This window comes from Miniopterus natalensis, chromosome 1 (genome assembly GCF_054644295.1).
Source record: "Miniopterus natalensis isolate mMinNat1 chromosome 1, mMinNat1.hap1, whole genome shotgun sequence".
Classification (NCBI taxonomy): Eukaryota; Metazoa; Chordata; class Mammalia; order Chiroptera; family Miniopteridae; genus Miniopterus; species Miniopterus natalensis.
Window position 1 is genome coordinate 51,276,267 of NC_142081.1, and position 18,262 is coordinate 51,294,528.

Consider the following 18,262-nt stretch of genomic DNA (forward strand, 5'->3'; position numbering starts at 1 on the left):
GCCACTCAATGGGCTAGAGGGAAAGCGAAAGCAGAAATATCTCACTGCTACCTAAAGCTTATGTAAAAAAAATGATACACTTCACTCTATTCACATTTTATTCATCTTTGGTCACACTGTCACAGCTACTTCAAGGGAGTGGGGAAATGCAATCGCAATATGGTCCCAGAAGCAGAAAGAACCAAGATGTTTTGAACATCTTTGAGTAAAACAGCTTTAATTCCTCTATCCATCCACTGCATTTTTATTCAAAAAAAAAATCTTACTAAGTGCTTACCACATGCCAGGCATTGTTTTAAGCATTAAGGTATAGCAGGGGATAATAAAAAAAACAAAAGAAACAAACAACAAATCTAACCTCATGGACTGCATACTACTAGAGCAGGGGTGGAGAACCTTTTTCTGCCAAGGGCTATTTGGACATTTATAACATCATTTGCAAGCCATACAAAATTATCAACTTAAAAATTAGCTATGAAAAAAGCTCCAAGATTTATTGAATTTCAAGTCCTGCCTGCAGTTGTCTCAGCAGGGCCAGACCAAATGATTTCTCAGGCCAGATGTTCTCCACCTGTGCTAGAGCACTTAGTAGATTCCTTGCTGTCCCACTAACATTTCTTTCTCCTCTCTTTCCTAATAGCATTTTTTTTTACCTTGTCTTTTGCCAACTTCCCCAATCTAACTTAAATGAGGAGTAGATCCTTTATTCCTCATTTTCCAGGGCACCATTCCCCTCCCCTTTGTTGTAGCTCTATTTCAAAACAAAAGGTTTGGAACTAAGTAGTTTTATTGGCATTTTCTGAGCATGGTACCTGGTACTTAGTAGGCAACTTAAAAAATGTACTGAATGAATTAATGTAAAAAGCATATGCTTCTTGACAGGACATTTTGGAAAAGACAAGCTCTACCCTAAATCTAATCACGTTCTGACCTACTATAGGGGAACATTAGTGATGACTCCTAGATACAGTACTTTCTTTTCCAGGTATTTCCCCAGGAGCCATACTCTATGGTGAACACATACATCTGTCTGCCAACAGATGAAGAAAGCAACTGATTTCAACCCACTCAGAATGAAGAAACAAAAACGCTTGTTTGTTATAGCCCATTTTGTTTCACTGAGATAATGGGGAGAGACTGTGCCACTAATACACTGTCTTATACAACCAGACAAGTAGGATTCTATAAAAAGCCCTATCAGTTCACGTAATATCAAGCAGTATAATGCAGCTACACAATACTTGATCTTACTCCACTTCATTCCATCCTAGCAGGGTCTATGGAATCAGCACCACAGCTTTCCAGACTGCATATCAAACACAACTGCTTTCAGTTTGAGCTAATCCTGGTGAGGGTCTGAAGAAGGCTATGCCGTGAAAGGCCATACAAAACACTTCTGGACTCTGATCAAATGCAGAACCACATGCTGGGATGGAGAGTCCCCCGTTTTTAAAAAATTATGTCAAAATGGCATATAACTCTTCTGGAATATCCTTCCTCCTTTGTTTCTCATTTTCTCCAGAACCGAACAAGTCTTGCAAAATAAAAAATAAAAAGTACATGTTTCCTATCAGATTCACACTAGAGTTTGGCATTCTGAAAAATTCCTGTCTGATCTCACTAAGTCCATATTAAAAGAAAAACAATACAAAACCAAAAAAACCCCACATGAGTCAAAGAGATCTGATATCTAGTCCAGGATCTATGACTAATTAGCTGTCAAAGCATTTCACATTCCTAAAGTATCAACTCCTCATCAGGTAAATGATGTAGCTAAACTATATAATTTCTATAGTCTATTCCAGCTCTAAAATTTTGTAATTTTAATGAAAGGCTCAGGATTTCCATTTCTTATTAGAATGCTGAAAGGTAAAAAACACCATTACTCTCACCCTATAATCCATGACAAAATAGACAAGCTACAAAATCAGTTTTGTTTTTTTAAAGACCATAAAAAAACTAAGCACGTAAAGAAATCTAAATGAATTCCAGAAAATGCGAAGTACTTCATAAGAGACAAAACCATGGCTATTCTCATTCCTGGCAAAGTGGCAAGAGAACAAGGAATTTTCCACTATCAGGATGAAGAAGAAACCAGCCAAGTTTATAACCAACTTTTAATGGCTACATGTGAATTCAAATAACAGATTACAATTTGGTGGAGGTCCAGTTACAAGCCCCACCCGCCAACTCTTCCCCATTGGTCTTCAATGAGTGCAAAAGTTTAAGGGCAAGGCAGGAAAGCTGAGAGAGAATCTCATGAAGCAATTGGGCCTATACCATGTCCAAGGCAGATGCCCTCTAATAGTGTGGGACAAAAAAAGAAAGCATGAGATAAACCCCTCTAAGGTATTCTGAGTGTGAGGCATTGAAATGCAGCAAAAACATGAGGTAAAAAACAAAAAAAACAAAAACCCAAGGTGGGAGTGGAAAACAAAGAAAACGTCCAAGCAGTCCAAAGAGCTGGCAGCTAAGGCTGAAAAGCAGAAAGCTGATGGGACAGAAGTATATGAAGAGATAACGGGAAAAAATTTTCCAAAACTGATAAAGGACATGAACACACAGACCCAGAAACCCAATGAACCACAAGCAGGATAAATACAAAAAACCCATACCTACGCACATCATAATCAAACTGTTGAAAATGGGGGGTGAGGGGGGAGAGCAACTCTTAAAAGCAATCAGCGAAAGAGAAAAAGTATATACCAGGGAATAATAATAGGAGTGATGGCTGATTAATCACTAGAAACAGTAAAAGCCAGAAGACAATAGAACATTATCTTTCAATCCCAAAAAGAAAAAAGAAACTATTGATCCAGAATTCTATATCTAGGGAAATATTTTTCAAAGATGAAGATGAATTAAAGACATTTTCAAAGAGACAAAAACAGAAAGAATTTGCCTCCAGCAGACTTTCACTACAAGAAATGCTAAAAGTTCTTTAGGTTGAAGGAAAATTACACCAAATGAAACAAGAAATCTTCAGAAAGGAGCAAAATCCCAAGAAAGGATAAATAATTGGAAAATATTAAAAGCCTTAAAAAAAAAAAAATCTATCCTCATATTTTAATATCTCTAAGAGACTGTTGTTTAAAGCAAAACTAATGTATCATGGGTTTATAGTGCATATAGAAGTAAAGTATAGGACAACAGGAGCACAAAGTGCTAGAAGGGGGTAAACTGAATCATGCAATTGTAAGGTTTACAGTATTGGTGAAGTACCTTTATTATTTAAAACAGACATGATAACTAATGAAAGGTTCACACCTCCCTTTTGTGATCATTATGTTTACTTAATAATGTGTCCGTTAATGGGGAGTAAAGGGAAGGAAAAAGAAAGAAAACTAAATAAATCACCAATTTTAAGTAATGATTTATTTTGCCAAGCAGTTTTTATGTACTTCTATATCAACAATAGAAATACATTAATATATAAATATCACAGATTCACTGACAATTCCAAAAGAAATGGAAATTCATGTGAATCAGGATACATATACATATTTTAATTGAAATGATTTCAAGGGGCCCTACTTTCTGCTTTAAAAGTATATAGTTTTAAGATATTAAAAAATTGTTATGGAATATGGCCCCAAATTTCTAATTTGAGAATATAAGTAACATATTTGGTACTTATGTTATCTCATGTTATAAACTATTATAAAAGCAATTAATTTTTTAACATTTGTTTATATTATAAAGGAATTTGCAGCACTAAACATGACAATAATTTTTTTAATATTTGAATTTTAAAAGACTATAAGCTTTATTAAGACTGTAACAGCAAACTTCATCAAGGATGTACTATATGTGAAGCATTGTGCTGGGCATATACTCTTACCCTAATTCTCCTAACAACACTGCAAAATGGGTCTTAAGATCTTTATTTTAGAAAATTTAAATAATGCATTCAAGATCACACATCAGTAAGAGAGCCAGGATTTGAAGCTCAGATTTTTAAACCAAATCCCATAATCTTCTCTATAACTTTCTGACAAATACAGTACACACAAACCCTCAACCCTTTGAGAATAGAGTGTACTTCCTACAGGACATTGTTCTGCATGACCAAATATAATCATCAAAATCAGGAAATTCACACTGGTATAGTACTACCATCTAATACTCAGATCCTATTTAAGTTTCTACCACTATACCAATAATGTACTTGAGAGCTAAAAAACCCAGTCCAGAATCACATTACATTAACTACAATACAATCTTTAACATATTTTTTCCCTTTAAAAGTTTAAAGGAATCAAACTATTTTATATAGTCCACAAAAATTTACTGAGTACTTGACACGTGCAAGGAACTGTTTGATGGTACAGTGGAGAATAAGACAGTTAAGGTTGTTCTACTTCCAAAGAACTTATATTCTAGGGAAGACTAACAAGTAAACTAATAACATAACTTCAGATTTGGATATCTGAGGAGCTAAAACCTGAAAGAGAAGGTACCAGCATTGCTAAGAGATGGGAGAAGAGTATTCCAAGCAGAGGAAACAGCAAAGACAGAACTTGGTATTTTGAAGGAAAAAGAAAAGATGCCAGCATAACCACAGCATATTGAGGAAAGGGAATTAATGTGGAGATAAGATTGGATAGATTAAAAGGAACACATGAGCCCAGCCGGGCATAGCTCAGCAGCTGAGCATCGACCTAGGATCCAGGCGATCGGGGTTCAATTCCTCATCAGGGCACATGCCCAGGTTGCGGACTCCATCCCCAGTCGGGGGATGTGCAGGAGGCAGCCGATTAATGATTCTCTCATCATTGATGTTTCTATCTATCTCTCCCTCTCCTTTCCTCTCACTGAAGTCAACAGGGATATATTAAAAAAAAAAAAAAAAAGGAACACATGAGATAGGACTCTAAATTTTATAACTAAGAGATAAGGAAAACTATTAAATGGTTTTAAGCACTTGGCCTGGTTTAATTTACATTTTTAAAAGATGGTTCTGGCAACTGGGAGGAGAAAGAACTAAAGACAGTTTAGTAGAAAGTAGAGACTAGTTAAAAGCTATTTCAGCAGGCCCATGAGATGATGGTGGCTGAGACTAGCCTGGTAGAAATGAAGTTGTGAAATAGGAGACAGATTAAAATGATAGTTTGGAGACCAAGAGAACCTGATGATCAAGTAGATTTGAGGGATACGGGACCAGGAGGATTCAGGGGTAACTCCTAGGTTCCAATTACTGAGATGGGGAAGACTGGGACAAGAACAATATGGGGAAAAGGGTTCTATTTTGGAAATGTTAAGTCTGTTTAGATAACATCTATTTAGATAACTGAGTGGTAATATCAAGCAGGCAACTGAATAATGTGTCTGGGGCTCAAGCAAGAAGTGTAAACCAGAAATATATACTTGAGAATTATCCACATGTACACCGTATTTCAAACAGTAAGTTGAATGAGACCACATAGGGAAAGAATTTAGAACGATAAGGGAAAATAGCCCAGGACTAAACTCTGGAATATGTCAATACTTAGAGGCAGGAAGAGGAGAGAAGCCTCTGAAAAAGTATGACAAGGTATGAGGTAGGAAAAAACAAGACGACCATGTGTCTCATAAGCTAAGGGAAGCAAGTGAATGGGCAGAAAAGTGTTCTCAACTACACTGAATGCTACTACAAGATCCTGTAACGTGGATTTGGTAAATGTAACTCACTGGTAACCTTGACTAGAACAATTTCAGTGGTGAAACAGTGGTAGAAGCCAGTCTGAAGTAGACTGAAGAACAATGCAAAGTGGAAAGGGCATACAAAGACAGCTCTTGAAAATTTGCTTGAAACATCAGAGAAATGAGGGGAGAAAAAAGTGGAATCATGAGAGGATTTAAAAGAGATTTCTATATCTGCACTGTCCAGTATGGTAGTTAACAGCCACATATGGCTACTGAACAACTGAAATGTGACTACCATATTGAACAGTACAGCTCTAGAGCACATTTGTATACAAATAAAAATGACTCAATAGAAAGGGGAAAATTCATGATGCAGGCAAGAAATGGGTCCTTAAGAAGTCAAGTGGAGGAAATCTACAAGTAATATAACACAAATGAAGCAAAGCACAAAATTATAGTAACCAATGGGAAGCAACAAGACCTAAAATCAGAATATGTCTTAAACCTGGCTGAAATCTTAAGCATAAGACTAAATTACAAAAGGCTATAAAAGCTATGCAATAGGGGAAGGGAAGGTAATTCACACTTACTGAATATCTATAAAGTGCCAGGCATTTTCTAAGTAACAAATTATTTCTGTTATAGAGAACCACTACTTTGTCTCACTTTACTAACAAGAGCATTGATGCCCTGAGGGGGTAAAGCTACTTCACTTCACTGAAATCACACATATAATAAACGTCAAGATTTGGAAACAGGCCAGTCTGACTTACACCAGGGTTAGAATCTTCCCACTACATAAGGTGGGAGGTTAAGAACCACTCAGTGTTTCTGTACCTGGAAATAAATAAATGATAACATCAATCTGGCAGCTATAAACAAGTGCCAACAAGCCTGGACATACTAGGCCAACAGCAAAAACTGTTCCCTCCATACTATCCACAAGATAATTAAGAAACACTTAATAGCTATTTTTAATTTTTTTAATCCAAGTGAAAAAAACTTTTATTGACAACAGAGAAAATGTACATTCCTGTAACTTGGATCATCTATTTTATTGAACACAGGAGTATCAATCAGAAAGCTGGCATTGCTTTATAATATAATAACTACTAAAATAATATCTGGGCATACTAGAAAAGTAGGTAAAAACCTACCATCTCTCCAATTTATAAATGAAGAGGGAAATTATTAAAATGAGCCTAATCAGTTATTAAATTACGACTTAGGTTATTTTAAATTCAGTGTGGGTAAAGGTAATCCAGATCTGTGCTGTCCAATATGGTAGCCACTAGCTACCTGCAGCTATTTAAATATGAATTAAGGTTCCAAGAAGGCAGCAGATTAAGTGGAATCTACAGACACTCTCCCAGGACCAAACTGGAATTACAACTAAAATATAGGAAAACTATTCTAAATAATCAATTGAAGACTAGCTGGGGAAAAACCTTATAACCAAGGGTGAAAAGTGGAGACTGCACAGAGACTGGTAGGAAATGCAGAGGTACAAGAGGGCTGGCTGGGCTACCATCGGCAGCAGCTAAAGTTCCTGAGGGATATCTCAGTTGTGGGGGGTTCCCCCTGAGAATTCTGGGGTCTAAATCCCAAGCTGGGCTCCCCAGCCCAGAGCACAACTGAAAAAGGTGCCCACATAACATCTGGCTGTGAAAAGCAGTGGGGTTTCTATCTGCCAGGGAGAGACGGCTGGAAATGCAGGCACCCTCTTAAAAGGCCAATGCACAAAATTTCGGGTGCAGCCACTCACCTTGGGCTTGGGCAAAGGGAAGGCAGAACACACTAGAACTGTGTGAGGAGAGTCCAAGGTTGGGGGGGCTCTAGAAATAGAGCTTGGATTTCTGTGCTGAGTCATTCCCCCATTCGTCAGAGGACATCTTTCTCAAGCAGACATTTTGCCTGGGGGAGGGGGAGTACTTCCTCCACTCTTTTTGAAAACCTCTCATCCCACCCTGTGGAGTTCACACCTTGCTGTGGGTCTACAGCCTGAGGCTCATTAAAAGACTAAGAAAAACAATCAGCCTGCAGGCAAAGGTGGTTCTCAGGATGCTTGGAGTCTTTGCCTGATCTCCTTCTGGTCCTTTCCAAACACACCCAGCCTCAGTAGAGAGAGCCACAAGCTGTGGGTTGCTGAAAGCTCCAAACAGCTACTCAGGGTACTCAGAGCCAGTCACAAACAGCACCTGACATTGCCCTGCACCAGAGACGCTCCAAAAAAACTGGGAGTCCTAGCAGATCTACCTAATACATAGAAACAAACCCAAACAGGCAGACAAAATGGGGAGACAAAAAACAAGCCCCAAATGAAAGAACAAGAGAACTCTCCAGGAGAGATAAATGAAATGAAGATAAGAAATTTATCAGATATAGAGCTTAGAATAATGATTGTAAGGATGCTCAACAGCATGAGAAAAGATATAGAAACTATGACGGAAATTAAGAACGACATACAGTAGTAAAGAACACATTAGAAGGAATAAACAGCATATCAAAGGAACCCGGGAATGAGATCGGTGAATTAGAAGACAGGTAGAAAAAAATCACTACTCAGAAAACCAAAAAGAAAAAATCAATTAAAAAAACAGGACAGCTTAAGGGACAACATGAAATATAACAATATTCGCATCATAGGAATGCCAGGAGGTGAAGAAAGTGAACAAGGGATAGAGAACCTGTTTGAAGCAATAATGAGAGAAAACTTCCCTACCCTAGTCAAGGAAAAAGACACACAAGTTCAGGAGGCACAGAGAGTCCCAATGAAGAAAAACCCAAAGAGGCCCACACCTAGACACATAATTAAAATGCCAAAAATTCAAGACAAAGAGAGAATCTTAAAGGCAGCAAGAAAAAAGCAATTTGTTACCGACAAAGGAGCTCCCATAAGACTGTCAGTTGATTTCTCATTTGAAACCCTATAGGCCAGAAGGGAACGGCATGAAGTATTCAAGGTCATGAAAAGCAAGGATATGAAACCAAGACTACTCTATCCAGCAAGGCTATCATTCAAAATAGATGGTGAAATAAAGAGCTTCCCAGACGACAAAAAAAAAAGGCTAAAGGAGTTTATCACCACCAAACCAGCATTGCAAGACATGTTAAGGGGACTGCTGTAATAAGAAGTAAAATGCTCGGTGTGGGGCTTCCCTGTGAGGCCATCCGGACCAGGGCTTTTGTTTGCTGGGAATTTTTTGATTACTGCTTCGATTTCATCAGTTGTCGCTGGCCTATTCAGGTTTTCTGATGCTTCCTGATTCAGTTTTACATGATCTCACTTATTATGTGTAATCTAATGAACAAAATAAACTGATGAACAAAACAGATCCAGAGACATAGAAACATGGAACAAACTGACGAATCTCAGAGGGAAAGGTGGCTGGGGGTGGGAAGAGATTAATCAAATAACATATTCATATTATGCATAACACACGGACACAGACAATAGTGTGGTGAAGGCCTGGGCAGGAGGCGGGGTAGAAGGGCTCAAGGGGGGAAAAAAGGGGCATCTGTAATACTTTCAACAATAAAGACAAATTAAAAATAAATAAATTAATTAATTAAAAATTTAGTTCCTTGGGTGCATCACCTGTCAAATGCTCAATAGTATAGCAACTACCTCATTGGACAGCACAGAACAGAATACTTTAATCATCACAGAAAGTTCTATTGGACAGTGATTAGATCCTCAGTTTTTCTTCTGACTTTTTCCAGAAGGGTCAATGGAAAGGGCAACTCAAGACATGAATTTTCCAAATCGGTCACTAATCAGCTGAGTAACTGTATACATCCCTTAGCAGTGTTTCTATAGAAATGTACGTTTGAATCACCTGCAAATCTTGTTAAAATGTAGATTCTAATTCAGTAGGTCATTAAAATGGGGGTCAAGATTCTACACTTCTAACAAATTCCCATGTGATGCTAATACTTCTGGTCCAGAAATCACACTTTGAGTACCAAGGTCTTATCTCTCTCTGCACCTCTGTTTCTCTAACTGGCAAATGATGTACCAGGGGCAAGATAATGTCCATGACCCTTCTGTATACACTAACATTTTATAGTTTTATGGTTGTACACAATTAAATGCACGGCAATTTCACACAGTCTGCAGAGGCAGGCTCTTTCCTAAAGCAAATGCTAGGATTCTAAGAAACAATTTTTGTGATACTTTTTTTTTTTTTAATGAAAACATACCAGATTTAAATGGAAAATGTTATTTGCTATATAAACATTCAATCTCTGGACACCTTTTCAGAAATGGATTTAAAAGGCTGGCACCTATAAAAGACAAACTTTTAAAAACTATCAGAGGAGCACACTGTATTTTTCAAATATGCATTTCATGGAAGGGGAAAAACAACGCTGGACGCAGCCTACAGTGTTACCTTAAAAGCATCAGCTCCACATGAAAAGCAACTCCCTGGAAAAAGCCATTAACTACAATAACATTATTGTTGTTTTTTGTAAAGTCTCAGTCATGGCTCTGAGCAATAAAATTGACCAAAATCCCATACCACTAGCAGCCTGTAGAGTAATGTAACAGCCCACAAAACAGGATGAAGGAGCTGACAGGCGGCAGCCAACAATGCCACAAAGAATTTACTTTTGAGGCATCTTCTTTTTATTCTAACAGGGACCGTAGAAAAACACATGGTTCATGCGGGCAATATGAACAAGGAACCAGGTTGCAGTGGTAAGGCTGTTTCATAAGGCAATATACCTCACAGAAAAACAGCTAAGATATCCAGTTTATTAATTCTGAATTATGCATGACAGCTAATTACATGTAATCTTAAAAACACACACAGGAAGTACTTGTTCAATCTCTAAGTGATAGGATGCTTTGAAAATCTATAATACTTTCATATTTGTATTTTTATAATTCCTTTAGTAGGAAATACATTTTAAGGTTTGAGTTAAACTTTATTAAATTTCCTCTATATAAATCATGCAATGCTCTTCCAAAATCTCTCTACAAAGATATAATTCACATTAACGATACACTTTATTGCCCATAAAACTCTTCAAATAAGTGACTTTGAGAAAACAGTATACAAAGAAAAGTGAGGGAATAGAGGTTTTTCTTTTCTCATTTTTAAAACAAACTGCTAGTCTCAGTCTTTCTTCCCCACCTCAATCTTATTTTAAGCCAACCTGCTAAATGGTTGCTTTTGAGAATCAGTCAAAATACCTTAATTACCAAGTTTCAGTGTATTTCCTAAATTTGGAGCTGTACATTTAGCTTATCTTTTAAAAAGGCTGATGAAAAACGGTGCCACCCTGGCCGGTGTGGCTCTGCTGGACATAGTCCCATGCACCAAAAGGTTGCCGGTTCCATTACCAGTCAGGGCACAAGCCCAGGTTGCACACTCTGTCCCAGGGTAGGGGGCATGCAGGAGGCAGCCAATCGATGTTTCCCTCTCACATCAATGTTTCTCTCTCCCTCTAAAAAATAATCAACAAAAATATTTTTTTTAAAAAAAGAATAGTGCCTGTAACAATATCTATTTCAAGTTATCTTTATTAAAACTGAAAATTCAGTGGTGTGGAGGGGGGTCAATGAGGAGAAAAGGGGGACACCTGTAATACTTTCAACAAAAAATTTTTAAAAACTCATATAGATATGGAGAAAGCACTACATATAATTCCATCAGAATGAAATGCTCATGAAATATTCAGGTGAAATACTTCTGTACCTCTACCACTTATTTAACCTAATTTCTAGATATTATAAAGATAACTTTTACATTACCAATGAAAACATGAGGTTAATATCTACCATAAAAGTACTATCTGTTCTTTGTAAATAATCTGTAACAAATCTTTCCCAGTAAGAACCAAAGAACTGTTAGGATCAAACATTTAACTTCAGCAACTGACAGGGAATTTTACCTTTCCTCTCAACAAATGTTCCAAAATTCCATATATGATAACCTTTTAAAATGCAATTTAAGAAGCCATCACTTTTTTAGAGAAATTGTGGTTCCTCCTGAGAGAGAGAATTATAATGTGGACAGAAACATTTTAGCCTATCATTTAAAAAAATACAGTGTATAAATAAAAAAGGCCACGTCGCAGCCGTGGGCAAGATGAGTCATCACCCAACTCAAAACTTGCAGCACTTCAAGCTTCCTCCTACCCTACCCCATCCCCTTCAGCAATGTACCCTGAGTCAGCAAACCTTTCCATTTTGTCAGTTATGAATTCTCACGATGCTTAAATGAACTTATGCAAAACACTGCAACACATTTAGTACTAACACTTGTCATTGGAACGTGCTTTTTCTATTGCAAAATTAACTGATCTTCAAATCAATCTTCTCTAGATTCTTAATTACAGAAAGTAGTCAAACATTACTTTTAATCCTCTTTTGCAAATGAGTGAACTCCAAAATATGGTTATATACAAAGGCTTTTATAAACAATTCTGCATTTCCCAGGGGATTTTCTTTTTTTCTAAATAGTAATATCTAGATGATAAAACATGTCCTACTCAAATCTGTCATTTCCTAGATGATAGCAATTATGAATTTAGGACACCAATAAGCAATTTTACAAGTTTCACAAGGCAATACTTATTAAATGATGTAACATATATGTGTGTAAAAGGACTTTACACACCTTGGCACATAGCAAGCCCTTCATAAACATGTTTGAACAACTACGCGTTGAAGATATGTAAAGTTTCTTCCACCCAATTCAAAATTATTTTTCAAACGTTAAAATCTGACCTTTCTAAGAGAAATTCTAGAGGCAATTCCCTCTTTGGACCCTACATTCATGCAGTCAGATTACTCTTTCCATCTCAGTTTCCCGACATTTAAAAGAAAGGCTATGTCCAATCAGAATTTAAAAAAATAAAGCACGAAGAATCAAACAATCAGAAAATTATTCTAACGCTATTTGCGCTCCGTTTTTGTTCCGTTAATCTTTTTTCTCAACAAATCATCTTGTATCCGTAAATAAAAACTAAAAAAATTCTTAAAGTTAATACTGAGACTGACTTTTAAGGGCATTTTTAGCACTGAAGGAAAGAACACAAATTTTGCTGCAAATTCAGTCGGCTTCCAATTCCACATCACCAGTTCCCTTCACTGGACTTTTTCCAATGAGCAAGCAAAAGAAAAAACAGGAAAGGAATCAAAAAGATCCTGCTTCACAGAGCCCCCACCTAACACCTGAACCAGTTGAGATTTACTATATAAAGCAAGGAACAAAGAGCGGCCAAAACATCTTTACTTTTCAGCGCACCTCACCAAGTCAGATAAAAATGCACAGCGAAGGCCCTTTTCAGTGAACTGACAAAACAAGTTTTCATTTGGCTACTTTCACAGACCACCGCTCAACGTCCCGGACGCGACTAAGGAAAGGCTGCAGCAGAGGGGAGGCAGATTAGGAATTCCGACTCACGAGTTTCCTTCTCATTTAGGGCTAGGCTCAAAACTTAGCCAGAGGACTTCACCGGGACCGACGAGCCGGTTAAGTGGTGCGCTACGCAATTTGCCGAGTCCACTGGAGACTTTGCCCGGCCGGAGTCAGCTGAGGCCGAGTCACTGGAATGGGAAGGGGGAGGAGACGCGGGAGCATTTCGACAGGCAGCGTGCCAGGGAGGCGAGACTCCACGCCACCTCATGCTCCCGGGCAGCCGCTCCCGGGCCGCCCCTCCCGGCCGCCGCCCCTAGCCCGCCGGCCCGGGCGGGCTTCGAACCCGCGGAGCCAGGCGCAGGCGGAGGTGCCGCAGCCGCCAAGCGGGCCTCCGGGGCCGGCAGGCGCGGCCGGGACCGGCTGCCGGCTGCCGGCGAGGGGCGTGCCGGGTGGGAGGGGCGCGGCGGCCGCTCCGCCGGCCCCACGCGGGGACCCCGGCCCGCCGGCCCGCGCGGGTACGCGCCGGCCAGGCCCGAGAGGGAGGGCCGGCAGGCGGGCAGGGGGCGGGCGGGAGATGGAACAAAAGCGCCTTTGTTGAGCGGCGGCCGCCGGAGGGTCACACACAATGGAGGAGGGAGCCGGCTCCGCCGCCGCCGGGCCCGCCGCGGCGCCCTCCCAAGCCGCCCCGCCGGCGCGCCCCGCACACGTACACACACACACTCACGGGACTTCTCCGACTCATCGAGGGAGTGCGGGGCTCGCGGACAGCCCCCAGTGTCGGCTCAGGTCTCCGGCTGTGCTGGCGGCAGCGGCGTCTCCGAGACTCTCGCTTTGCCGCAGTCGCCGCCATGTAACCCCGACCCGAGAGAGAGGGCGAGGGAGAGGGGGCGGGGCCTCCCGGCGCCACGCCCCCGCACGTCACAGGCTCACTCCACGGGTTCCCCCGCCCCCGCCCGGCCCCGCGCGTCTGCACGCGCCGGAATTTCCAACGCCCGTGACTGAGCGCCGCGCGCCGCGGGGGTGGCCGGAGAGGCACGCGGGCTCGTCCGGCGCCGCGGTGGGCTGGACGGGGGGCCGGCGGGAGGCGGACAGACGGGCTTTCTCTGCTCAGCTGCTTGCCCCTGGACGGGAGCACAAAGTGCCAAACTTAAGACCGTCTACTGCGCAGCTACTACTTGCAAGACTCTGGGCAACCTAGGGGAACAGGCCTTCGTCCCGGTCCCCAGGATGGGCCGGGGGCAGGAAGGCTGGACCTGAAGATGGACTGACTAGAAGGCAGCGGCCGACTTACGAGGCAACCGTGTTAGGGGGCACGTGCTAAGAAGGCCATTAATTCTGCCTGAGGGTCTGGAGGAAGGCTTCTAAATGAGGTCGCCACGGGTGACCTTTCAGCTGGATCAAAAGGAACCGATATAACTTGAGGAGGTGGGGGGAGGGTGTTCCTGGAATGGAACCGCGTGAGCAAGGCCTGGGAGGAGGAGGAGAGCACTGGGGGGCTCGTTGCAGCAAGTGGGACTAGGCCAATTTGACAGAAGTGTACAATTGGGGAGGAAGTGTACTGGGAAATGTGGATGGGTCCCTTCTTGGGCCCACTTGGATGAAAAGCAAACTTTCATGGCTTGTTGAGTTCAAGGAGCCTTTCCAGCGCTTATGTGAAATTTATGTAGGTATTCATGAAATTAGAGACGAAGGTCAACATATTTTTTCAGTGACTTAATCACCATTCCTGAATGAGAACCAAAAGCTTGGCAGCCCTTATCCATTATTATGCCCATCTTCAAACTTCAAGCATGAGGCAAAGACCACTTCAAAGACCACATAGTGTCTTGAAGTTAAGTGGTTGGGATGGAGCTTAAATGTTTTATATCTTTTGTATTTAAAACAATACCATCTGATTACCAGGTGTGAAGAGATGGTGAGTAGATAAAACTAGGGGAAAGGGGAGGCTTGTCCCAACCCCAAGATTTCTAACTTGTGGATGCTGCCTTTCTGCCACAAGAGCTCCTTACTCGCCACCACTGTTACTGAATAGTAAGAAGCTAGAAAAATTTCTTGGTAAGTAGAATGGGGAAACAGACAGATAGTTAAACAGCAGTTTTTAGCCACCTAGTAAATCCTATCTTCCCTAAACCAAGGACACTTAGAAGTAAATGGTTTGCACTTCTCCTCCCCAACCAGAGGGTAAATAGCTTAAATCGCACTACGCTGGGAGACCGATAGCAGAAATCCAATCAGTGCCATTTGTCAACCACACCCGAGGACGTACAAATTAAGAGAATAAACCTTATTTTGTTACATCAGCATAAAGCTGATGAATATTATATTTATCCACCCCTAAGACCTCCCCTAAGACCATGCAGACTTTAAAACTCCTGAAAATAAATGTCCCAATGCACTCTCCCTCCAGAGAGCGAGGCTGTGTCATTCCCTTCTCACTTTCCTATCCCTTAACCTCTAAGAGACTCCATGAGAGTTGCAACCAGGGGAGCAATGGGCAGCAGCAGCTCATCCCAGGTAACCCCCTGATCTGACTTCCCAGTGAGCCAAAGCAGCCCAGCCTAGACTCTGCTGTTGCTTCCTCTGTGCCCTTCCTTATCTCATTGTCCTAAGTATATTTTTGCGGCGGCCAATACTTTGTCTCTTGACTGAAGTCTTTCCTTCAAGAAGACAAGAACCAAGGTCTTGTTGTCTCCCAGGTAACACCACTGCATCCCTTACTGCCCCTGTTCTAGGGTCCCCTGAGATTCCGAAAACACCTTTCCTCCTTCATCCATCAATGTTGGATTACCAGGAGGAGGGGCAAAGGAAAATAAATAACAAGCACTGTGCCTTTCCTCAAGGGGCTTAAAATGTAGCCTCAGTTCCTGACTTCCAACAAAGACCACCAAAATAACCTGTTGGTCAAGCAAAGCCAAGTTTATTGCTTACAGCAGTAAGAGAGACCACTATGTTGACAGTCTTAGCAGTGTCTCAAAGAGGGAGATCAAGAGTAGGATAGAAGATTCAATGGATCTGGCTTAAGACAGGTCTTTCAATGAAAGAGCATGGCTAGATTTGTAATATCATTTAGGATGAGTGTACACAGGGAAGGGAGTCTTGAAACAAGCCTAGAAGAGTAAACAGTTGTTTGATTAAGCCAATAGAGTAATCTTGTCAAGGAGGGAACTACTTACCCTGATGAAGACAAGGTCAGTCAATAGACTGTTGTTCAGAAAAACGGACTTTGGGGAAGTTCCTGAAACTGCAATTAAGTTATTTGCAACTTCTTCTTGGGCAAGAATTTCTTGAAATTAAAGTCATGTTTATGCAGACGATTGCTTTGTAAAGTGTGTAGTCATAGTTTTTAATCCTATTGTCTGTCTGTAAGTAGTTCAGTTCTCAGTAATTTTTCACAACTTCATTAGTGAGTAATGAATTCATTTTGGTGGATTATGAACTCCATTTTCTTAAAATTAATAAAATATAAGGTATATATAAGTATGCCAATTGGATCACAACATAAAATGTATTTCTATTTATTGCTTATTGTTGCTACGAGCTGTACTATTGTTAAAAGAGTTTGAAAGCCCTGTTTTAGTGAAGGAATGCAGGTAAGTACACCATAAGGCAGCTTGAGGTGAGTGCTTCCTGAGCAGAGATGCAAATTACTTGCTCTTGTTGGAAGGAACCATTGATGATAACGAAACATCAGGAAAGGTTCGATTGAATGAGAGAATATTTGAGCTGGGCTTGATTCCATCAGGAAGTATCAGGAAAAGGACATTTCTGGATGAGAGAGTGGAGTGTACAAAAGCATGAATGTGCAGGGCACACTTTGGAAAATGGGACAAGTCTGACAGGCCTGGGAAAATGAAGACAAGTTAGCACCAGATTGAGAAGGCCTTGGTTGGACGGCAGAACTTTGGATTTATGCTAAAGGTAGTAGGAGAGGAATGTACATGATGCAACTAGTTTTTTAGAACAATGATTCTGACATGAATGGGAAGGATGGATAACATGAGCAGGAGATTGGAGACAGGGAGAGGATAAGATAATTCGTTGTTTTTTCTAACCTGCATGCAATCTATTTTACTCTGGTAACAATACACAGGTGTCCTTTAAGGAACCACCCTTTCCTATTTACAGTAATCCCTCATTTTCCACGGTTTCACTTTCCATGGTTTCGGTTACCTGTGGTCAGCCATGGTCTGAAAACATTACATGGAAAATTCCGGAAATAAACATTCATAAGTTTTAAATTGTACACTGTTCTGAGTAGCATGGTGAAATCTCGAGCTGCCCCGCTCCATCCCGCCTGGGACGTGAATCATCACTTTGTCCAGCATAGCAGTGCTATATATGCTACCAGCTGCCCACACTTTAGTCACTTAGTAGCCATCTAGTTTATCCAATGGACTATTGAGGTATCACAGTGCTCGTGTTCAAGTAACCCTTATTTTATGTAATGGCTCAAAGCCATTCACATAACTTTTATTACAGTATATTGTTAGAATTGTTCTATTTTTTATTATTGTTAATCTCTTACTATACCTAATTTATGAATTAAACTGTTATAGGTATGTATGTATAAGAAAAAACATAGTATATATAGGGTTCAGTATTATCCATGGTTTCAGGCATCCGTGGGGGGGGGGGTCTTGGGACTTATCTACTGAGGGTAAGGGAGGACTAGTTTAGGAGATACAAAATTGGAATTGTGTCATTTGGGTAATTTCACGTGGGAGTTAGATGCTCTTATATTTATATTTCAAATTGGCATTGTACAATATAAAAATTCTAAAATTCGTGCTAATAAATTTTTTTCTTTTTTCTTAGAGTGATATTAGTCACCATAGATAACTATTTGTCTAAATTTATAACAATGATACATCAAGAGAGACCAGAAGAAATGAAAAAATCTTTATATTTTAATTCTTTAGCTGCATCATTTCCTACTTTTCAAACAAGGGGCCCCAGAAATTATGTAGCTGGCTTAGAAATCACCACCATCACCATGACCACCTCCAAAAGAGTCCCAAGAGCCCTACTCTGAAAAGGTGGATCAGGGAAGACTTCCCACCTGCCCTCACCCCCGTCACTGACAGGGCTAGATCAGGAGAGGTGAGAGAATGAATACATCTCTGCCTGTGACTAAGGCGTCCAAGGCCACAGCACCTAGCGGCCCACATGCAGGAGTTGCATTTCCTATAGTAAACACTGGAGGTAGGAAGTGGGGGAGGAAGAAAGACCTTGTTCTGCAACTGGGGCACTTTTTCCCATAGAAA

General features: G+C 40.6%; 1 protein-coding gene across 2 annotated transcripts in view; it reads right to left on the reverse strand.

The window, feature by feature from the left end:
* Window positions 1–13,845, reverse strand: part of MAPK6 (mitogen-activated protein kinase 6) — a 36,483-nt gene extending 22,638 nt beyond the window's left edge. Inside the window, exon 1 of one of the 2 annotated variants that reach the window (XM_087821405.1) lies at window positions 13,723–13,845. The gene's annotated coding sequence lies outside the window, so the exon portion shown is untranslated. Of the gene's footprint in view, window positions 1–13,043; window positions 13,125–13,722 lie in introns of those variants that run through there. The other variant, XM_016224840.2, reaches the window with a different exon arrangement.
* Window positions 13,846–18,262: the final 4,417 nt, after the last annotated feature.